The sequence below is a fragment of the Rhinolophus hipposideros genome (assembly GCF_964194185.1).
Source record: "Rhinolophus hipposideros genome assembly, chromosome: 15".
In the NCBI taxonomy this organism is placed as follows: domain Eukaryota; kingdom Metazoa; phylum Chordata; class Mammalia; order Chiroptera; family Rhinolophidae; genus Rhinolophus; species Rhinolophus hipposideros.
The window spans coordinates 32643840-32669016 of record NC_138061.1 but is presented as its reverse complement, the minus strand read 5'-3'; the positions used below and the strand labels follow the sequence as shown (position 1 = coordinate 32669016).

Below are 25177 nucleotides of genomic sequence, written 5' to 3'. Positions count from 1 at the left end.
TTTGAACATTCAATGTTTAACCCATCAGTGTAGATGTCACAGGAACCACACAGAGGGTGCAAAATCTCAAATTCTTTCCCTGAATCCCAGCACAGTGAGAAACCTATTGCACATTGCTGCAGGGAGTTAGTTATGTTATCAGTTAATAAACTGAGGAGGCTTGTTCACAGCGAGGGAATGTCAATGCCACCCCTCTTCCATGGGGTACTAAGTCTTCCCAGAAACAGAGAAAGCTACCGGGATAGCGTTCTGTGGCAGGAGAGCTGGGGTTCTGAGTCCACTTATCTATGGCAGGCTTCAAAGGAAAATGAATGCTAGCTGCGTGCTGAGAATTGGGAGGTTGCACTGACCCAGCCATTTGTTTTAGGGGGAACTTGTAAAATTACTAAGGGCAGTGATGGTGCGTTGCCAGGTTTCTCTCATTTACATTAGCCATCCACTCCAAGGAGAGCAATAAAAAAGGAAATTTAAGATCCAAAATGAAACAGTTCTTGCATAACAATGAGAGAACAACCTGGCTACTTGTTTTTATTGGAATCAAACAAAATTTTTTGAGAATTTAGATAAAAATTTGAATAGCTGCAACCTAAAACAATACGTTTTAAGGGAAAGCTCCACCCCCCCCCCCAAATTAAAGAGTATTTTTAGAAGCTAAAGTTCAAAAACACAACCAGCCAATGAAGAGTTTAAACGTGACCAAGGTTTGGAAATAGAGCATTATAAAAAGCCACAAATATGTTAATAGGATTCAGAACGTAAATTTAGTGTAATCATTATTCCTTGGTCACTGAGAAGGTAATGATATCTTTTTTCTTCTTTTTTTACTCAGTTTAACAAGCTTAGCACTTTGCTTTTGGCATTTTAAATGTAAAGTTCATAGTAAGTTGACGACTATTTCTGTATGTAGGGAGATCAGTGGCTTTAGTCCGTAGATAAGTATTTTAACCCTTGAATCCTTAATAGGCTGGTGGTCTTAGACAACCATTGCTCAGGCTGCTTTCTTTCATGAATTAAAAGGGATGACCTTATAAGGCTGTCATGAGGATTAAATGGGTTAGAACACATCACATAAAAGCCTTTCTTCCAATATAAAGTGGTACACAAACCTAAGGCATTCATAGATAATATTCCTTTTTTGACTTCTATGCTGTAGTAAGAGCAACTTAACAGTTGACTCTTCTCAAAAATTGATTAGTATATCAACACCCCAGGGACAGTGGCAGGCTCTTCCTGGGTATAGGAACAGAAGTTTTTTGTGTTTTTTTTTTTTATTGTGGTACATATACATAACACAAAATTGATAATTTTAACCTATTTTAAGTGTACAGTTCTCTGTCCTTAAGTACATTCACGTTGTCCTGCAACCATCACCACCATCCAGAACTTTATCTTCCCAAACTGAAACTCTGTACCCATTAAACACTCCTCATCTCCCCCTTCCCCCCGCCCCTGTCAACCACCATTCTATTTCTGTCTCTATGAATCTGACTATTCTAGATACCTCATATAAGTGGAATTATACAATATTTGTTCTTTTATGACTGGCTTATTTCACTTAGCACGACGTCTTCAAGGTTCATCCACGTTGTAGCATGTGTCTATTTCCTTCCTTTTAAAGGCCGCTGAATATTGTATGTATATACCACATCTTGTTTATACATTCATGTGTGGAAGCAACTTAGGTTCTAGAGCAACTAAAAGGTTGCTTCCACCTTTTGGCAATGTGAATAATGCTACGATGAAGATGCATGTACAAATATCTACTCGAGTCCCTGTTTTCACTTCTTTTGGGGATATACATGGAGTGGAATTGATGGAGCAAACGGTAATTCTATGTTTAAGTTTTTGAGGAATCACCATATCATTTCCCACAGTGGTTGCATCAATTTTTTCTTCCAACCAACAAAGCACAAAAGTTCTAATTTCTCTACGTCCTTGTCAACACTTGTTATTTGTTTTATTTTTATTTATTTATTTTATAATAGCCATCCTAATGGGTATGAAGTGGAACAGAGTTTTTAGTCTACAATTTGGGCGGGAGTCAAGACACTGAAAGTTGATAATCGCAATAGCAGCAGCCTGGCTGTAGCAGTAGCATTAACATCTCTGTTAATAGAACACTGAGCTATAGAAGCCTCTCACGTGAAGTACAATCAAAACTAGTTACCTATGCTCCAAGCAGAAACTAAAATTTGTTTTGGAATAAGTACTTCAGCTGCCTTAGAGCCATGAACATATCAGTCATAATAAACATTAACAGATTAAACTTGCTTGTGTGTATTACGTGACATTGAGCCAGCTCTGACTCCTGGTACCCCTATGAATGAGTGATGTCCACAAAGCCCTGCCCTCTACAGCCCTGCTCAGCTCCTGTAGACTCATGCCTAGGGCTTCTTTTATGGAGTCAGACCATCTCATACGTATTTGGTTTCCCTCTTTTCCCTCTTTTTCTTCTATTTTTCCCAGCATTGTTATGTTTTACAAAGAACTCTGCCTTCTCATGATGTACTCCAAGTAAGACAGCTTTAGTTTTGTCATTTTTGTCTCCATTGATGTTTCAGGTTTAATTTGCTCTAGAACCCACTTGTTCATCACACCATATTTCAAGTCAATCAATATTTTTTCCCTATCGGCCTTCTTCATTGTCCAGCTTTCGTATCTGTACATAGTAACTGAGAATTTGAGGGTGTGGATTATTTTATCCCTGGTTTCTAATGATACATTTTTGCTCTTGGTAATCTTTTCTAATTCTTCCATTGCTGCCCTTCTGAGTTCCAGCCTTTTCTTGTTTCCTTGGCTACAGTCTCCATTTCAGTTGATGACTAAACTTGCTTAATTAAAGACAAATATTGTCATATTAGGTCAAGAAAATAACATATAGATGTATGCTGTTTATAATAAAATACATTTTTAAAACAAATCCTAACTCAATTATATTGAGTCAGAGAATGTGGTCTGTATGATAATAATTTAAGATTTGTTGAATGGTTTCATACATAGTCACTTTTCATAAGGGTTACATGTGCACTTGAATAGAATTTTCTAGATGTTGATTGAATATTTTAATAAATCTATTTGAATAATCACGTTAATTGTCTTGTTCTAAATCAACTAAATTCTTATGAAATTTTTTGCATGATCAATAACTAAAACAATATTAAAAATCTCTCCCGGTGATGACAAATTTGCCAAGTTCTCCTTTCAGTTCTTAAATTTTTTGCTTTATATTGAAACTAAGTTACTAGTTTCCTGCTATTTTCCCGACAACTTTTAACAATATATTTTGAACATCTTTCATTTATAAATGCCTTTAATCTTAAAGGTTTTTTCTGTTTTCTATTTGTTCTTTTTCAACATTTCTTTGTTTCTTTTTAACAGTTTGCCTTCTTTTTGATTAAACCTCTTTTACCCCATATTTCATTCTTCTTTAGTAGTTTGAAAGTTATACAGTTTATTTCTATTTCTAGGGACTACCTATAAATTTAAGCACCCATGTTAAAGTCAAAGTTAATATCTTTATCCTTTTCCTGCATAATTTAAAATATTTTAACTCTGATTTTATATGTTTTTGTTGTCCAGGATCTAACTCTTTAATTTTGCTTACTATTTATCCACAGCTTCCTTTGTGGATCTTACGTCTTCTTTCTAGGGTCATTTTCCTTTTCCTAAAGTATCTTCTTTTGAAGTTCCTTAATGAGGTTCTGTTGAAGGTAAACTCAGTTTTTGTTTTTCTAAAAATGTCTTTATTTCATCCTCATTTGTGAAAGATAATTTTCGATGATATATGATAATAGATTGAAAATATTTTTTCTCAGCATTTTAAGGAAATTATTCCAATATAGGTTAGCTTTTACTGATGCCAGTAAGAAACCAACTGTTGATTTGATTGTGGGTCCCTTTACAGGTAATTTTTCTTTTTTATCTGAATGCTTTTATTGTTTTCTCTTTGCCTGTGGTGTTCTGCAGTTTTACTTCCCTATCTTGAGGTTTGAGTTTCTTTTTTGTTTTACCTTCTTTGATTTCATTGGGTTTTCTGAAACTGAAGACTCATTTTTGTCATTAAGTTTAGAAATTGTTCAACCATTAGTTCTCCCCATTCTCTCTATTCTGTTTTCATGGAACTCTAATTTGAGAAACGATAGATAGATATTCTCATTCTATCTTCATCTATCTTGATCTTTTTAAAATATTTTCCATCTCTGTCTCTGCATGCTAGCTTTCATTCATAATTTCTTCCGATTTATCTTGCAGTTCATCGTTCCCCCTACATTTGTGTTTATTTAATATGTCCTTTGAATTTCAAGTTTTAATTATTTTACTCTTCATTCATAAAAATTGTATTTTTCAAATCTTTACGATCAATTTCTCCTTAGTCACACTGTCAGTACTCTCTTTTACTTCTTTAAACATGCTTAATAATATATTTGGTTGGTTGGTGGGTTTGGTTGTTCCCAAAGCTGCAGTCTTTCTTTATGAGTTTGATTCTGCTTTTCTTGTTGTTTCAGACGATTATTGCTCACAAAGGTATGTTTCCTTGTGTATTTTGTGATTTATTTTTTTCCTGTTGTGAGCCCATGTACCTGTTGAGCCTAACATTCCTAGGAACTTTATCTGAGAACATCTTTGAGGCCTAAGTTTAAAGAGCGTTCCTTTGGAGATTTACTTTCATCTTTGCCAGATGCCTTTGGAACAATACTGCCCAACATTACTTTGACTAGATTTTTAGAATACACTGACAGAATTAATTCTGGAACCAAATCTTACTGAGGATAGATATGTGGTTTGGCATCTCAAGAGACGTTTTATTTCTTTTTTGTTTTTTTCCAGTCCAATCAAGTCACCCCCATTTTCTTCCTCTGCCAGATAGGATATATCAGATACAGAGAAGCTCTACAAAGCCATAAAAGTGTACATGTCTGTGCTGATGAACTTTTAATTCTTAAAGAAATAGGGTGATTTTTCTTGGAAAATAAAAGTTATCAAAATTAACTTAACATAAAAGATATCAGTATAAACCATAACGCATAAAAGAAATAAAAAAACAAAGTCAATAACTTAAAAAAAAAAGACTTCAGGACCTGGTTGCTTCACTTGTGATTTGTTTAAAATTGTCACGCTAGTTTAATGTTAATTGCAGACATACGCATCGTATTTACACATATAAACACATAAACCAAACCAAAGATCATTCTTCTATGAAGTAATAGATACATTTTTCGTATTAATAGGTACAATTAAGAAAAATATACATTTAAAAAGCATCTATTAATATTTAATATCAATTCATGGGAATAAAGATACAATATGAAAAAAGGTGACTTTCTCTTAATGAGATAGACTATCTTTCTTAAGCTGATGGCTTATATCATTCTTTACAATGAAATAATATAGATTTTCACAGTGAAATCAGCATGAACCAAGGAAACTTAGTAATACCAATGGTGTTTAACATTGCTCTAGCCTGGGTATTAAGATAAAAATAATGGAAATAAAGTTTATAACTGCTAGGAAGAAGGAAAATCATGTGATTGAAAACAATAGTGGACCAACATAGAATCCATCAAATTAGTTTAAAATTTTTTATATTAAATGGATATTCCTATATACCAGTGATAACTAGTAAGAAAAAAATTGTAATTCTACAAGAGTTTCATAGAATTTGAAAAAAAAATGATTCTAAAGGAAAAATAAGACAAAGAGAATATTTAGTGGTTTTGTTTGAAAAGTCAGTAAGTCAAGATTTGCTTTGCCATGTATTTAAATGCGTTATAAACCACAGCAATTAATAAAGCTTAGTACTGGTTGATAATAATAGTCAATGAATCAGAATAGATGTCAATGGAAAAAATCCTAAAATATATTAAGTATTTAATATAGGACAATAAACTTAAACAGTGGAGGAAGATCCACTTTTTTACATTGTCCTAGAAAACTGGATATATAGAAAAAATTAACAGAATATTCCCCTCCCTCTTCTGACCCAAATTTATGATTTTCTACTTCTGTAGCCATGAGAAATATACATTCTTAGGTCACACAACAAGCTCAAACTCAATGGGACACCCTTATTCACATGCAAAGACCTGAGAGAACTTTTCTATCTGATAAACTTCATTTTTGGCAGAAGTTGGGTCATCAAGTTGGACAGAAATTGGGTCTAGGCTAAGAGCATCAGGAAATGGGTGAAAATGGTTCTTCAATTACTGATTCAATCAAATGAGCATCTGAGTGTCTAGTGCAGTGCTTGGTACTATGAGAAACTCAACGGAGGCTTTTCAGAAGCGTACGTCTCAGTGGGGGAGATGACACATAGGCAAAATAATTAGAGAACCATTAACGGCTAAATGGTATGGTATTGCCAGCCTGTGAAAATGAAGTTTAGGAAACAGATTCATGTGAAGAGAGGAAATGGACAAGGAGTTGAGAGCCTCGTAGTTTGGGAGTAATCACAGTCGTCTCTCTTTCTTCCTTCCTCCTGGCAACAGAAATTGGTGGTAAGTTTCCCAATTTGTACTCCATGTGGAATTGGCTCAACTATCCTTGTCCTCTAGCCATGAAAGCTCTTATTACAATTTAGGTCTTTCATATGTCTCCAGGGTTCAGCAGCACATGTAATGGAGAATAAGTCAATCACATCAGTAAATCCAACAAAAAAAACTAACTTACTCTAAGTGCAAGAATAGCAGAGAAAAGGGAAGGAAGAAGAGTGGAGAGGGGAAAGGGAGACTGAGATGGAAACATCCATTCTTCTAATGCCTCTCTCTTCCCTTCCTGGTTTCCCTAGCAGAGCCAATCCAAACAAGCATATAGCACTCTGCCATTTGGCATTCCTCCTCCTTGGCAGCATGTCTGCTGTCCTGTGTGTCTATTGCTGGCCCAGATTCAGGAACCAGGCCTCACTATTCAGAGGGACCACCTGCAGGTTTTATTTGCTTTTTAATATGTCAAACTTATTTCTTACGAATAGGTTACAGAGGCCAAAATTCATCTACAAGAGCCCTACTGGTATCGTGGGCAACTGCATTACTTCCAATTTTCTCTATAGCAATTTTTGTATTTATACATTTTTCTCTATAGCAATTTTTGTATTTATAGTCATTCAACACAATTTTATGGTTTTAACTGAAGAGTAAGACTCTAGAAGTGTAAACTTTTGAAATGAAAGATGAGTCAGACACAAAGAAAAGAGCTTTTTACTCATGGCTCTCCCCTTATTTCATTTTTATCCTATCATCTTTGAAGAGAAATAGATGTATTTTCTTCTTTATTCCCTGGAGGTAGGGGACTATGTTAATTGATAATAGCAGTTGCTTTAAATAGCCAATGAAAATCACTGAAGAGGTTTGAATGAACAGTCTCATTTGGGAGATAAGATAACAATATCTAGAGAACTGATAGGAGAGGGTAACTGGCCTGAAAAAGGTTCAGAAAGAAAAATTGAGAAATTGTATTCTTGTCAGCAACTAGATACTAAAATTGCCTAACAATCTCCTGCTTCCCTTTTTAAAGGTAAAATACCTATTAAAAAGAGGTAAAATGGTGCTCTCTTAAAAGACAAGAAATATAACTCATGTCTTTGTCTTCCTTCCTTTTCCTTCCTTCCTTCCTTCCTTCCTTCCTGAAGGTAGTACCTAACTCTTCCGAGAAAACTATGATATACCACCTAAGATTTACAGAAAATTCTGGAGTGCTATTTTTCTCTTTAAGAAACAAGAAATGCTTTATTTAATATGGATGAATCAGATCCCTTTCTACATCTTGATTGCAGTCAATTTTTGAGGGACACCAACTGAGCTTTGGATGTCAAGTCAGAAATTCTGTCTCCCTCCTCCCTGGCTGTATGACCTTAGGCCAATCCAAATGTCTCTGTGATTCTTTAGGTCAGTGCTGTCCACAGGGTGATCCATGCCATATTAATAGCTATTAGGCAAAATAAAAACATTGAAATTCTTTGGACAAATATATATTTGAAATGCTGTTTAAAAAATTAAATATGGCTTCTCAGAATCCCTAATATGATTATGCACACTCAGTATGATTCTTTAAAGGAAAGATAGTGTGAAATTATTTTTGGTATTTTAAAACTACTTTTATTTAAACTACAAAATTATTTTTAAAAAGGATACTCAAACACTGTGGAAGGGTATGAAGTGAAAAATAAACAAAGGTATTGCTTCTATCTCAGATGTGAAAGTCCCACTCTCCAAAGTAATAATTGTTAACAGTTTCCTATGTATCCTCCCAGAAATTTTCTACACATGAGCCTGCATATCTACTTCCCTCTTTAAAATGGAAATATACTCTTACTATATCTATTATTCTTTAAGTTACTTTTATTCATTTAACATATCTTGGATAGCTTTCTCTCAGTTCATGTGGACTTACTTAATTTAATAGTATGGATTTACCATGGTCAAATAGTCAGTGTTTCATAGCTGGATATTTCATTTTTTCCAGTTTGCTTCTATAACAAGCATTGCTCCAATGAGCACATTTTTTTCATATATCTTTGTTGCACTTATGTGAGACTATCTCTAGGATAAGTTCCTAGAAATAGAATTGCTGAATCAAAGAGTAAGCACACTTAAAATTATTTCAGATATCACTAAATGGTGCTTCAAATTTCCACCCAAAAAATCTCCAATAGCATATGAGAACTCTTGTTTCTCCATTCTCTTACCAACATTGGGTAATTTTTGCTCATCTACTAGTTAAAATGCATCTTATTTTAATTTTAGTTTTCAGTTGGTTACATGAGTGTGGTATTTTCATATACAAACTCAATTTGTATATTCTTTACCCATGATCTGCATTTTTGTTGTCCTTCTGGTAACCATAGTTACCTCAGGATTACTGTGCAGATTAAATCCATGTAAAGTGAGAAGTTCAAAGTTTGGCGTACAGTAAGTGATCATCAAGTGTGCTTTGGCAAACCTACCTATCAAGGCTGACTCATTCCATTTCAGAGGATTAGAAGTATTGAAGTTTTATTGTGACATTACTCTTACCTTCCACTTCACTGATGGTAAATCTAAATCTCAGAAAATGATGCATTATGGGAGGAAAGTGTTTCCCAGTATCATAGTATTTATCACATTATACTTTGTCTATTTACTTGTCTGTCTTCCTTCTAGACCGAAAGCTACTTTAACTTATGGATCCTTGTTTTATATTTCTAATAGCTATAGTTCTAATACCTGGCACATGGTCAGCAAACGGTATTTATTGAATACAAAGATGAGTAGATGCATGAATCAAGTAACAGCTATTGACTTCCTATTATGGTGGATGATGACTTACCACTTCCACTTTACCCTTCTCCTCACCCAATCACCTCATCCCAACCAACATCTCAACAATTTTGGTAAAATCATTAATCAGTGTTTACATTTTAATGTATAGTAATGCTTCTAAGAAACCAAATAGTTCTTTGTAACCATACATCCTGTCTTGTTCACCCCTTCATTTTTTCCCCAGAATTGATAATTACCCCATCTTTTCATTTGTTTGATTCTCGATGTACCTCTAACACTCTAACATATTTTTTTCCAAAACACTCCAACATCTCTGTCATCTACCTATTGATAAGTTTTGGCATACACTCAAACATATTGGTTGAATTCCCCCAAACCCTACCCCTGAGACTTTTCTCCCAGAGGACTCCATGTTGTTTGTCTGCACCTAGGGGGTGTAGAGAAGTAGAGCAAGCTTTCCTTTATCTGTTGAATAAACAGGATAGAGTTATCTCTACTGGACAAAACAACAGCACATTTAGAATCTGACAGCAATGAAGCACACAGATGAACAATTATAGCTGTGGGTCTATATGTGACCCTAAGAAAGTTTTCCATCATTGAATTGGAAATACTACCTTTATAAAACACTAACATGCCTATTAGTTTCTTCTCTTCCTTTGGTATTAGACTTGTTTATTCTGGGCCTGTGGGTATTAACGTATCTGTGGATGTATGCATTTGCCATTCTAAATAAAAGCTAAAAAGGGACGTTTTAAAGCTGATACCCATGTATTTTTGTAATCCTTGTTATCCCAGCCTACATATGTTTGGATTGCTTATGTTTAACAAGACACACAGACATCCTCTAAACAATTCAGTATAAGCTAACCATTCTGATAGGCATTTAGTTAAATATAAACAAGTGTGTAAAACTCTACACGATGAATTGAAAATAAAATGAGCGTTCCCCTAAAGTTCATACTTCCAATTTCAGAAGATGTTTCCCCCATAGCTCCAGCACAAGTAAATGTATACAAATTCAGGAAATAATCTTCCAGTAAACAATGGAAAATTGTTCACAGGAGAGTATGTTCTGCCTTATCCAGCCAGCTGAGAAAGTAAATGGTAACATTTACCAGTAATCCAAGATACTTGAATAATAAACAACTCATTGCCTATTTCCGCAATACCTGTGAGTGCCGGATGCTAGAGGCTATGAGATGGGGTCAAGAGAGTGGGAACAAAGCTGGGCTAGGCCCCCGGGGATAATTTTCTACTGATTAGAGGGGCATCTCCAAGTCCTGAGAGAAGAATAAATATAAGAATTAAGATGTTGAGTCAAGTCTTCAAAGTAGCATCTCCAAGTCCTGAGAGAAGAATAAATATAAGAATTAAGATGTTGAGTCAAGTCTTCAAAGTAGACAAGACTTCATAATAGACAAGGTGATCAGTAGAAAGGGTTAACATATAGGAGTGAGGAATAAATAACAGGTAGAGCTGGGCCTGGGGATGGGAAGATAGGACTCCTAGATCTAGGGAGAGAAAAAATAATACACATTGCCTATATAAATTCATCTTAATATTTCTTTTCATACTGGATTGGCATTGGGTCATGAAGGGGCTCAAACCAGTTCACAAGTGTAAAGGTCTTCTGCCTGGCAATCTACTTAATAGATTCAAGAAAGCCAGTACCTCTTGGAGAAAAAACATGGTATAGTGTAGTTAAATATTGACCTTCAGGCTACTTATGAAGATCATGTGAGTAAATGTCTATGTGGTGGACATCACCTGCTCAGCATCCACTGGCTCTTCTGTGACAATAGTACACAAATTTTGTTTTAGGGGATCATTCCTCCCCTACATTTAGCCTTGATAAAGGTGGCCTGGGTTAAACTGATCAGTTAATCCATTCCTCCTGGTCATAGTGATTGGTTCAGCAATGGGCACATAACTCAAGCCAGGCCAATTATGTCAATGAGAATCAACTCCAGAAGTGTTACGCTTTTGGAGAAATTAGGTGGGTTTTTTTGTTTTTTTGTTTGTTTGTTTCTGTAACTTGGCACTGAATTCTTGGGTATTACCTGGTGTCACCATAAATGAATGCAATCCAGCAAAAGGTAGAGTCAAGAAACTGGCAGAAAGTATGTCGTCATGATGTTGACTAAATCAATCCAGACATGCCTGAAGCTTTACTCCTGGATATTTCAGAAACAATAGCAATAAATTCCCTGTTTTTACTTAAGCTATTTTGGTTTATGTCACTTGCAACCTAAACTATCCTAAGCGTGTGAAGTATCTAGTACTGTGTCTGGAATATGTGTGTTTGTTCCTATGAATATCAGTTTCCTTTCTTTCTTCTCTCCTCCCACCTTCCCTTAATCTTAATTTACATTGTTAGTATGTAAAGATTAGATTTTACCAGTTTCTTTAGAAAGCTTGAACAAATAATTATAAGAAAATCTCCTTTTGGACCTCAGTTTCTTCTACACGATGTGAAATAAAGGGATTAGAAAAGTCTATTCTTTTAAGATCTCTTTCAGCTTTAATTTTATATTAATCTACAAAATGGAGGTCCATATGGTAGTGACAAAAAGTAAAGTTCATCCTTTCCCTAACCACTCCACGTTGTCACTAGGATAGAAATTCCTGGTCCTTAAAGAAGAGACTAAAATTAGGAATTCACAAAACTGACGTGTTGAAAACACTTCCTTTCAGCTGAGCTTTCTCAATTCTTGAGTTTGACCTAGATTTTAGAGCCTTAACCTCCACCCACTTTTGAGCTTAAAAATACAGTGATCTATTTTGTAGTGTGGTGAGAAAAAGCAGTACATTGTTTAGTCTAGTTTCAGCTCTGCTATTACCTATAACAGTTCTTGACATACCACAGATACTCGATTCACACACTGCAATAGATAAATAGCTCACAAATGTCACAGCCCTGTGAAAAATCATGTGTAGCTAACAATAGGTAAATTGATATACTCAGGATTGAGAATATTTTGCTTTTTAAAGATAAATTAAGTTGGATTCAAGTTTATTCTGAAAATAAGCTTAGTCTTGCTTACATGTATTTTGATATATGTGATCTTGAGTGTAAGAGACAACTGGGCCTCTCAGGATTCCTAATAACTTGAGTGATCCTCATGAAGTGTGCCACAAGTGTGAGTATCATTTGCCATCTGGGCAATGGTAGGAGAACTAGGTTTCCAAGGTTCTTCCATATCCAAGATTCTTGATGATGGTCCAATGGTGGCCGGGTAGAAGTGGATTGTTAGGGCTAGTGATAGAAGCATGCATTGAGAATTTGGCTAACCCAAATCTGGAAAGGAAGCGAGGGGAGCAATCAAAATTTGAAATAACACATTATAAAATGTATTATCTTTAGGGAAATAAATTTGAAAAGCCACAATTATTTTCAATATACAAATGACAGAAAGCATACATAGGAGAGGAATATGAAAAAGAGGAATATGACCAAGTATTAGTCAATTTCAGTGTATTCTAGGGTGGATGATGGGACAAAGCGTAAGTCTCCCTTTTCATTAAGCTCTCCAGAATAGAGATTTTTACTTTCATCAAAGAAGCATGATTTATAGACTAAGTTTGGGCTGTGGTCCAGATTTTACTTAATTTCTCAAGCTTTATTTTCCTCATCTGTAAAAATGTAGTATTAAATTCACAGAGTTGTTGTGAGGAAGAAATCCAATAAAACAAGTAAAGCACCTAGCACAGTGGCTCCCACTGCTTGGTTTAATGAAGATTATGGGTATGAGTTTTAAAAAGGTTGAACAACATTGCTCTGGTTTTTACTTTTCAAACTCCTGACAAAAGTTGTTCTACATTCAGACTATAGAAAACTTCTTTTTTTCTTATGTAGAAGTAAGTTGTAATAGAAAAAAAAACGTACTTTCTTATATGTAATTTGAGATGTAATTGGCATATACACAAGGGAATACGCATGTATACATTGACATAGCAAGAGGGAGGGGGAAGGAAAGGCTGTGAGGCAGACCTGTGGTTTCCGCCACTCCTGGACATGCATTATGCAAATCAGAACTCAAGACTCCTACGACTTTTTACATTACGTAGGACATTAGATAATGCTTCCCCCACCCAGGATTTGAGACTTCTTTGATTATTCCAATCATATTTAATTACTGAATTGGAAATTCCGAGTATTTTCAAATAATTCTGACCTTTTTTAGAGGAAGCAATTTCTTGAAAGTTTTCACTGCAGCAAACCAAGGGGACAACTCTTCCAGATTCCACAGTGAAGATAAATCCTTGCAGATCAACAGAATCCCTATTACAGAGTGCCTTACAAAGTTCTGTGCCAGGGAAGTTTTCACTTGGCCAAGAACTCATGTTTGATTCCATTCCTCTCCATCATTCTTTAGGCTTCTGCCTTTATTTGAATGTGCAGAAAGCAGATCTGGTTTTGTGAGAGAGATCTCTCGAGAGAAGTACCTTCAGGCAGGCTGTGTATATAAAGAGGATAAACCTCAGGAGACTCATTTCCAATTGGAGAATTGTTTCCACCTTTTTTGATGGAGCAAATTGGCCTCAGAGTTTATTACTGTCCCTTTCAGAGAAGGTATATTTTCATACTCTTGTAAGTATAACTCAAGGATTGTTAAAGATCAGACTAGGATCACTGATCAGATGAAAAGGCAATGTCTCATGGAGATATCAATACTTTAATTCCACAAACATTCTATTGCATAGACTTTAAAATATATATCCTCAAAATCCTGTATAAATAAAATAAGGAAAAAAGAGAACATCAGATTAAACATTGTTGAAATTTTGCTTATAAAAGATTCTAATATTTTATTATCATCCTAGAATATGTTTTAATATTCCCTGCCAAATGTAAGCACTAGGAGGGCTGTCTCATTCACCTAAACATCTAGAACAATGCCTGGCCAATAGTTGGAGTCCATTAAATATCCGTTGAATGTATGACTGATGAATAACTTATGTAGACATAAGTAATTTGGGGAGCAAAGAGAACACATATGTATTCTTTTCCTTGTATGATCATCCCCTATACTCAATTTTTGGATTCTGGTCCTTTACTTTAAAAACAAATGTACCATAAAATTCTTTTAAAATAACCCAAACTTATACAGTATATTGAAAAAGCATGGCCATAACGTGAATTTTTTAAAAAATGAGCATTTTGCTCTACTTTACATTAAGTCTGTGCAGAAAATTGTCTGAGGGAGACATGAGAGTAAGACACTAATGATTACTACCAAGCAAGATATTACCATAAATGAGGTAAATTAAAATTTATGAAAAGCTTTTTAAAATTGGTAAAATACGTATAGTATACCAATCTATGGGGTTTATAATATCTTCATACAGCCAGTTTTGTTTAATATTATTAAATATATTTGAACTACTTTTTACATTTTCTGGCAAAGATAGTTCATGCTCACCACTGCTTCCCGGACGGTTCCCAGTCTACTTGGTAATTAAGCTGGAGTCATGTAACTAGTTTTGGTCAATGAACTGCCAGGGGAAGTAAAGTGTGTCACATCTAATTCAAGGCCATTAAAAGCTGTTCTTTTGTGCCTTCTCCATTTCTTTCTTGCCTCCATGATGACCTGTGAGGCTCAGGTTCCAGATGGCAGAGCTACAAGAAGTAGAACTGCCCAACGTGCATGCAACTTTGTGTAAGCCACAATGTATCAACCACGAGTGCCTTCATAGCATTAAGATTTGGGGGTATGCCTATTTATTACCCTGACATGCACATATTCCTTATTTGAAGTGTAATGTTTTTTTTAAATGATACACTTTGGGGATAAATGGATTTAAAAACATCTCATGTTTCAGATCTGAAATCCCCAAGTTGTTACCTTTTGTTTTCCTCTCTCCGGTTTTGATTAGATCTTATTATTTTTCATTTAACAAACATTTAATTGGGAAGGTACTCTATGTTAAACCGTGTGCCAGGCGCTGAAGATACAAAGATGAGCCAAGTAAACTCAGTCTCTCCAGATTCATAGACCTTATAATTTCAAGGTAAAACAGACATTAAACAAATGACCACATAAATCAATGTGTAGTTTCTGAAAATTAAAATATAGGTGCTATAAAACCGTACAATAGGAAAACCTAATTAAATAAGGAATTCAGGAAATGCCTCTGTGGAGGTTCCATTTAAACTGAGATAGTGTAGGTAGAACAGAACAATGGTCTTGAGTGGGAAAAACTACCGCAGGAATGAGAGGTGTGATTGGAGTGCTAAGTAAGCTAAGGAGTGAGGAGTTAGTGAGATTGGCATGTGCTAGGTCAAGGGGTGGCAAACTATAGTCCTTTGGCCAATTCTGGTCTGACACTTGTGTTGGTAAATAAAATTTTATCAGAACATAGTTATGCTCGTTCCTTAATGTAATGTCTATACACTAGCAGAACTGAGTAGTTGCAACTGAGACCACAGAAATGGCTCACAAAGTCTAAAGTATTCACTATCTGGCCTTTATAGAAAAAGTTTGTGGGTCTTAAACTAGATCATTAAGGACCTTGTAGGTCATGACAAGGATTTGAGATTGAATTCTATGTGCAAAGAAAAGGCATTAAAGGACTTTGAAAGGGAGCGTGGGTGGCATAAACAGATGTATGTATGTTTTAAGAAGACCTTTTGGTTATGTACAGAATGAACTGGAAAGGGGTAAGTGTGGAGAGGCCAGTTAAAATAAAATGGTGTCTTCGTTGTGACAGTGTTGATGAAGAAAAGTGAGTTCATTGTCTATTTTGGGAGCAAGATCAATGTGGTTTGGTTACAGATTGGATGCTGGGGTGAAGGAGAGGAATCAACAAAGGATAATTCCTGAGTTTTGGCTTAAGGAGATAGGAGACTGGTGGCTCCGTTTTCAAAAAGGTAGGAGACTGGAGGAGGAACATGTGCTGAATCTCAAAGGCAGGTAATCAAGAGCCAGTGCTGCACAGGTTCAGTTTGATTATAACATATAGAGTTGTTTAAAAAAAAAAAGGCAATAAAACAACTCTGACAAGCATGTTCTGAATCCTACTTGCTGTTCAGGGCTGGAATAATCTTTCCTCTAAGTTCCTTATGTTAATCCCTTTAAAAATCCCATAGATTCTGCTCATTAAAAAAGGGGCTACATTTCGTGGGACTGTATGTATTTCAGGATCTGTTTGGGAGAAGTTTTTCCTTTGGCTAAGACCTCCCAAGTTTTATGAAAACATCTATTTATACTGAGACACAAGGAGATTTTCAGCTTGTTGCAGCTTTTATTGGCAATGCCAAAAGGAAAAACGGAAGGGTTTCAATAGTCCTTTAATTGGGCCCTACCCAGGTCCCTGGAGCAGAGGATTTGTCCTAACTCGCACTTGGTGTTCCAGCTCTCACTGGAGTTCTTCCACAATGTGTAAGAAAGCCCCGGTTTTCTATGATGACAATCCACTAAAATGCTCCCCTTTCCCAATACTCACCAGCAAGAAGCAGTCATCCTTATTATACATTGGTATTTCGGCCTACTCAGCATAGTGCCCTATGTGAAATTTTGTGTGTTAAGTGGTATTATGATTGGACTGTTTTCCTGAATTGGGCAAGGTTTTTCCCTTGAGCCAGCATACTGGTTTGCCTGTAAGGATATCACTTTATTGCGGTAGTTGCGTAATTGAGTTCAGCTTTAGATTTGTAACTGTTCAAAAGGATTCCGTGAATGGATGAACTATATCTCTGGGCTGGAATATTTGACCTAAAGCTTTGCTGTATTTCTTTTGGTGAATTAAAGAGGTTTTTGCCTTGACATTCTAAAGTATTGACTTTTGAGACTGAGACTGATCAGATAGTGAAGTTTTTATTTATGATTGTGTCAAAATATTTCTGGCCCTTTTTATAGAGGACACTTTCTGGTTTACTGTGGACATTCTTATCACCTTTACTAATAAAACCAATGGAATTATTCTTCCTGTTAAATTGTGACAGGAAAAAAACAAAACAGGATTGAGTCTGAGTATTTTGGTGAAAATTCTTAAATCAAAGGGACTATAATTTTTATAATACCGTTAGGTACTCCTGAAAAACCACTATTATGAGGATAGATAATGGAAAAGGGAACAAACAGGCATTTTATTTTTAATAAAAAAGAGTGGATAAGGTTCAATTAATCTCAAGTTTCTCAAATGATTTTTCTGACTTTATTAAGTAACGTAAGGATATATAACATCAACAACAAAGAATTCACTAGGTATGTTGTATAATAGAAATCCAATTCACAGAGGAAAACTATATTTTAAATTCACGGCTGCTTCATTCTTGCAAACATGAATTTGGGCTATTTTATACTGAAGAACTCCCCTAGTCCCACAGATCAGCTATAAATATTAATGGAAGTCCATTAGATTCTTTTCAGATTCCAGTGTTTAATATTCATTCATATTATGCAGGGAATTCAATGTCCTGTATAGTACATGTAGATTCTTCTCGTTATCTAAATGAGCACATATATGAAGTCTATAGGGGCAAGGATCATGAAAAACAGCAGGGCCCATGTATGATCTTAGAGGGCATATCAAATCCTCCTCAGTGTACTCAATACCAAGAAAGCCGCTGGTAATAAACCAAAGGGCTCTCTAGGCTAAATGGACTCAGTAACATCACATCTGAGCAACATGATGGATTGGTGATGCTGGACAGAGTTTAAAATGTTAGAGTTTTAAAATGTTAGCTGATACAAAGTATTTACGAAACACAATGAAGCAATTTCCTATGGTGAGATTCTGCAGTCAGACTTCCAACCCTGCTCTAGAATTAGTCTCAGCCCTTCAGAGTGTCTAACTCCTCTCAGATAAGCTGTAGTGTACATTTGTTTGGAATTATTCTTATTCAAAAAGTGATTTGAGATTTCCATCAAAAGAAAGAATAGTATCTAACTTAATGTTCTCTGAGTTTAACACTTTATTCAGGTAACGAGATATTGTTCAACCACCCCAATGTGTATTATTATTATTTTTTCACAAAAGATAATATAATTGAACTAAACTTGCACTATTGGCATTTCCCTTCTCTTTCTCAAAATGAAAAAAAAGTTTATATAACTGATAGACTGAAACCACAAAATAATGTATATATGACAACAACTATAAAGAGAGCATTTCCTCTGTGCCTACGTTGTGCCAAACATGGCACTAGGAGTTTGGAATATATTATCTCATTCAACTCTTATTTCTGTGATATTTTATTAACCTTATAGTACAGACAGTAAAGCTCAGAGTGATTCAGAAACTTAATCACAGTCACAGAGAGATTAGGTTGAATCACATGAAAATACTGGTATTAGATCATTTATAATCTACAAAGACAGCAATATAATATGGTTCAGTCTGATTCTAAGTGTTGAGTTATAATTTGAAACTAGGTCTGTGTTATTGCAAAGTCCACAGAACCATGCACAGTAATACTGGTTGTTTTTGGCTATCGATGATAATAAAACCCAAAGCATGAATTATACAATAAAGAATTTATCACTCACCAAACTTGGGTTAATATGAACTCATCATGTGTGGCAAGACTCCTATGCAAGATATCGTTTCATTTTAATATAATTGTGATAGAAAAAAAGAGATAACTGCTAAACTGTAGCAGAAAAACGGCATAGTTGCAGAATTTATCACATATTTTCTAAATCACGTATCTCAGCTAAAACTGTTTTAGAACAGTTGTTCTTTAACCAAGTATTAAAACAAAGTATCTTTCACGAAGAGAACAGTGGGATCTTTTGAAGTGTAAGCTTGGAAATCAAGGTCTGTGTCCCATCATTCAAAGCAGATGTATCTTCCTTAGAGACCATGGTAAAGTTGTCAGTGAGAATACTCTCTTCCCAATACTTCTTTGTGAAGAGAGCTTGACAAAACTTCCAGGACTTACTAGCAATACCTCTGATACTATAAGATATGGTCAAGTATTCCCAATGTTGTAGGCATGATACAGAGCCTCCAAAAGAGGTTTCTAATCATTCTAATTGCCAAGAGCTCACACATGCTTTGCAATGAGTTCTAGATTCAGCAATTAAAGAGCTCATTCATTTGATGTGATTTTAAGGGCAGTGGTAAAAGATACCTAGATTGTCTTGGGGATGAACGATTTGCTGACTAGCCATTACTTTTCCTCACTTGCTAAGTGGGTGACCAGTGCCGAAGCATTAATTGTTAGTGTTATTTCAGGACCAGGGAAGGACATCTCAGAGCTGCAAACATTTCTTGTGCACTGCACACACACTCCTATTATGCGGAGACATGACTGTCTATCTCTAATTTTCAATCTTGACCAAGATAAGATGGATCGACTGATGGACAGCATGTATGATGGAGAGTGGCATGTATTACCACTAAAGGAGAGAGCTTCTAATTCTGGAGAAAGAAGCAAACTCTGCAAACAGGGCATACCAATTCTTTGGCCCATGGGACATTTTGATTGATCTGAGGAGGAACTCTTGACAATGAGGAAAATAGTGAAATCTTTTTTGAGGGAGCTCTAGGCAAAGGGAAGTTCCCATCTCTTTTGGATAGTGTTGCCAAGCTCCCAGATAAAAGAAGGACCAGAACGAAGACTTGTCATGCTCTCATCCAGCTCAGCAAGTCTTTACTGTCTCCTGGGAGCTGAGGCTCACAAGCTGTCTAAGAGTTACAGTTTTACAAGACTGTTCTCAACTTTCAAAGGTTTTGAGATGCCTCCAGAATGATGAAAACCAAGCACTTGTCTGGGAAGCAGTGCAGAGCACATCATTTCGAGCCCTGGCTTCCAATCCAGAGTGTTGACAGCTTTACTTCAGACCACAGTAGGACTTGACTTCAAGATCCTTCGAAACAGTTCAGTTCCACCGAGTGCCCTTTTTACACTTTCCCGTTCTCTCAACAGATCGACATGGTTGCAGGTATTATGGAAACAGCAAGTTGAGCTTGCTTTATTTGCTTTATTGGAAGTCCAGAGGATGAGGAATTCTGTCTTGATTCAAGACAAGCTTCTCCAACAGATGTGAGGCTTGCCATATAGGCAACAGACTCCAAATTTCTGCACAGGAACTAGCCTGAAGGAGCCATACAATTCCTATCTAATTTCATCCTAGATATTCCAAAAAGTGCCTGGACCGTGTTGACTACTTAACCACTCCCCCAGAAAAGCAACCGTGGATTTAAAGCAATTGCTCAATCCAGAACTACGCTGAGGTTATAGGGAGTTGTGAAAAGGGATCACAAAATAAACGATCCAGCCAACAAGTTACAAATCTAGATACTTATCCCCCAGGTCAACCCAGAGCCTTTCACCTTCCTTTTTCTTCTTTCCTATTCTCTGCTCCTTGCCCTCCCCATTGTCTCAGGATGTCTGAAAGTTTCTCCTCAGCCAGGCAGAACAATTTAGTTCTCCTTGTTCCCACTCCCAAACTGGCATCTCATCTCTTCTAGGTGCTCAGTAGACAAAAGAACCATCCCTTAAAAAAAAACTGTAGTTATAAGCAAACATTGGATACTATTAGATTTAATAAGGCAGTTTCTTCATTAGACGATAGCTACACATCTTGTTACATGGCATTTGTCAGTCGAGAGGTTAGAGAGACTGTGGCAATTTCCACTTGTGATCCTCTGCTAATTACCCCCTTCTTGCTGTACATGGCCTTCCTCCCGTCCTTACAAAGCTAACAGAGGACTTTTCCTTGCCGTTTCCTTTTAAAATTGACAGCAGTGATGGCAGCCTCCATCCGTTTTTCTGCTGCTCTCATCTATGACCTGTAAATTTCAGATCTATACGTTTATTCATCATAAACAGTCATCTGATTCTCATTCCCCTCTTCTCTCTCACTAATAGTGAATAAAAACAACACTCAATCACCTACACATCTGGCTCTTGTGTTCTGGACCAATTCTTGGCCAACCTTAGGTCTTTTATTAAAAAAAGCCCTGAGAGCCACAAGTTCAGGCCAATACCATAAGTGAAAATACCACTCTCAGAGGGTAGGCAGGCAGAACACAAAGGGGGAATGTTGACACAAAAAGGGACATTTAATGTTTAAGACTCACTTCTTAGTGTAGATGCTACATAAATCTATAATTTGGAATTATTTATAGTTACAGAAATGCGAGACTCTTTTTACCTTTTTGCTCACTGCTTTTTGGACTTTTCATGATTTATACTCATCTACTGAACTTTTTAGCAATCCCAGGAGAAAGTTAAATACTGGGCCACACTAATGTTTTTCATTTATTCGCGAATTTAAATGTTCCATAGCCCCTCAATCTTTTATTTCTTCACCAAAAGAAGAAGATGATTGGGTTCGTGTTGACAAAAGATCTTATGAGTTCTTTTAAAAGCTCGTATGATCACGAGGCAACATGACTCTTCCCGGTTTTGATTATAGATGTGAGTTAATGCTCTTTATATCGTATATATCAGTGCATCATTTATATTTATGAGGACTTACTTAACTCCAAGTCACTAGTCCAACTGTCTCATTAATTGCTTTCCTTCAGAATTCTCATTTGGGTAGACTTCATGAAAGTTTATGTTTCATGAGGGCAGGGAGTATGGAATTTTCAATTCTTAGCACAGTGTCTGACACACAGAGGCATCAGATACATATTTGTAAATAATTGTTCAACTGAATAAATTGTGAATTCAAAACATATAAATCAAATATTTGTGAATTCAATTTTTCTTAAAGAAGCTTCCATAAAATATATCCCCCCCCCCCGGTAATATGCTCTATAGAATATTTTTAAAGTTTATTTTTGATATATATTTAGCTGCTTTTCCACTTTCCCTCCATCTCTGGCATTGATTTTCATATTGAGTTAACTTGCTTGGCAAGTGGGCGGACAAGTGCTATCTTGGATGTAAATCTTTCCCATTGAGGATAGCTTGAGAGGGAAACCAGAGACGAAAAGGGATCTGCTGTTTGTTTTTACTTTGTGTGCAAATGCTCTCCTTACAAAATGGCTGAGTTATTTCATTTTCTAAAGAAAACCCATTTTTTTTTTGTTTTTAGAAGTGGCAAATATTATGTGAAATAAGATTAGCCTGTTTTATAATTTGTGCTTATTAAATTAAATGACAACAAATGAATATTATATATAATATATATACATGTATATACACATATTTTAGATAAGTACATTTATACATTTATATATGTATGTATACACACACACACAAACACATATATTTTCTTCCTGAAAGATCATCCCAAGATTTTGTTATCATAATCATGTGATATTCTGTGGCATCATTGTAATAGAGATGAATATTTATAATTACTATTTGATTACTATTTATTAAATTGCCTTAATAGATTTATATGGACATCATTGATACATAATTAGATTACAAATGACTATATCTATTATACAAAATACGTAATATGGCTTTTGTAACTTTGTAACTAGTTACTGTTTGTTATTGTAAAATGATGATTGCTATTTTATCTGAGATCTCTGCTTCTAGAGTTCGTACTTTAAAACAAAAGCCTGAACTGGAAACCTGACAGTTTTTTCATGCTCTTTTCCTTCTCCTTCCCTCCGCCTTCCTCTCCCTTTTTCCTTCTTCTCCCTCTTTTTTTTTTTTTTTGACTACTTATAAAATGTAACCTATCTGGATTTCATTTTCTGCAAGTTTAAGGACAAATCATTCCACATTTATTCAAATCTTAAAGCAAACCATTCTGTTACCAATTGCAACCCGCTTAATTGAAATAATCAGAAACTCCCTTAAATGAACACAAGGTGACTGGAATGAAGGCCCTGAGCCCATCCCAGTTATTTATAGGATTTCATATATGCTCCTGTTTTTTATAAAAGTTGATGTAATAAACAGCTATATGGAATAACATTTCTGCATATTTTATAAAACAGCTGTTAAAGGCAATATACAGTATATTAGTGTTTGTTACTCAAAGATCCTAACAATAAAATCCTTGTAAGCACAAATTCTATGTGATGAAAAAGTTTGTTCATTTGTTTGTTTTCTTTTCAGATGAGTTAGATTGTTTCTTTTGATGAGATATTGAAAGCTATGTAATTATGGTCATTGGCCATCAAATTTCTAGAGTTGCAGATTGTGTTGATCTCTTCATATTGCAGCTTATTGGCCTTTTACTGATCATTAACACTCTTTCAGATGGTGAACAAGGAAGGACACTAAAATTCTGACTAATCATTTTCAGGGTAATCTACACATTCTATTTAAGCCTCCCTGACTCCTATCTGCACTGGTACCAGAGGATTGCATTCACCTAAGTTAGGCATTTTATTTATGCCTTTTGCTTTGGAGAGTATCCAAATTGAAGGCTAGAATTATTAATTACAATAGCAGGTGCCATACATATTTATTATTTGCTAAGTGCCATGTGAAGCTCTTTATATGTTTAAACCATTTCATCCTCAACCACTTGGGGTTGGTATTATTTTCCTCATTTTACAGATCAGTAAATAGATAGTTTAAGCAATTTATCCAATGTCACACAAGTAGTGAGTGGTAGAACTGAATTGAATCTAGGAAGTTTGACTCCTGGCTAGTTTGGCTCCAAATTTTAAAATCTTGGGAAGGGTCTGACAGATCTTCTTGGAAGGTGTGAAATAATAGTGGTGGGGGGTGAAGTATATGTATACTGTGTTTCCCCGAAAATAAGACCTAGTCGGACAACAAGCTCTAATGTGTCTTTTGGAGCAAAAATTAACATGAGACCCGATATTCTATTACTTTACATTACATTTCATTACATTATACTATATAAGACCCGGTCTCATATTGTAATAAAATAAGACCGGGTCTTATATTAATTTTTGCTTCAAAAGACGCATGAGACCTGATTGTTTGGCTAGGTCTTATTTTTGGGGAAACACGATATCTGTATATCTATATATATCTCTCTCAATATGAATATATATATATATACACATATATGTATATATATGTGTATATATATATATATATATATATATATATATATATATCCTCAATTCCTAGCACAGAGCTCCTAAAATCCTTGTAATTTCCTAAGTGATATGAGCACTAGGAGCATTCATTCTAATTTAGGTTCCTGACACAGAGCTCCTAAATCCCGTGGAATTTACTGGGTGATAGGAATGTCTTGTGTTCTAATGAGGAAACTCATTGGTGGGCTCTAGGATAGCTTCAGGACTAGGGCTCGTCACCAGAAAAACCAAGACGTATTAGAAGCTTAGAACTTTCAGCCCCACTCCCCATCCTCCGGGAAGAGGAGAGAGATTGGAGATTGAGTTAATGATTGATCATGTCCACATGATGAAGCCTGAACAAAAATCCCAATAATATTGGGTGTGGAGAGCTTCTGGGTTGGTGAACACATCTATCTGCCTGGAGGGTGGTGCACCCCAACTCCACAGAGATAGAAGCTCCTGAGCCTGGGACCCTTCTGGACCTCACTCGCTGGACCTCTTCATCTGGCTGATTATCTGTGTTCTATATCATATCCTTTATTTTACAATAAACCAGTAAACATGTTTCCCTGAGGTCTGTGAGCCATTCTAGCAAATTATTGAACCCAAGGAGGAGTCATGGGAACCTTGGTGTATAGCGGGTCGGTCAGAAGTACAGATGGCAACCTGGGACTTGCCACTGGCATCTGAAGTGGGGGCAGTCTTACGGGACTGAACCCTTCGCCTGTAGAATCTGATGCTAACTCCAGGTAGATAGTGTCAGAACTGAACTGAACTGTGAGATACCCAGCTGGTGTCACAGATTTGCTTGATGTGTGGAAAACCTATACCGTTGCTGTCAGAAATGTTGTGAGTGTGGTAGTAGCGTGAGAGTAAAGGTGAAATACACAGGAGTGCTTTTCCTATACAGGAGATAAATGTATTTCATATGTGGCACTACTTCCTATGCCCTCCGCATGTTGGCAGAATCCTTTTCTGCTGAGTATAGACCCAGC

The 25177-nt window shown here is 35.8% G+C and overlaps 1 protein-coding gene across 3 annotated transcripts in view; it reads right to left on the bottom strand.

The window, feature by feature from the left end:
• RNLS (renalase, FAD dependent amine oxidase) overlaps positions 1-25177 on the bottom strand; it is a 259728-nt gene that overhangs the window by 29855 nt on the left and 204696 nt on the right. The gene's annotated exons all lie outside the window — the stretch shown is intronic.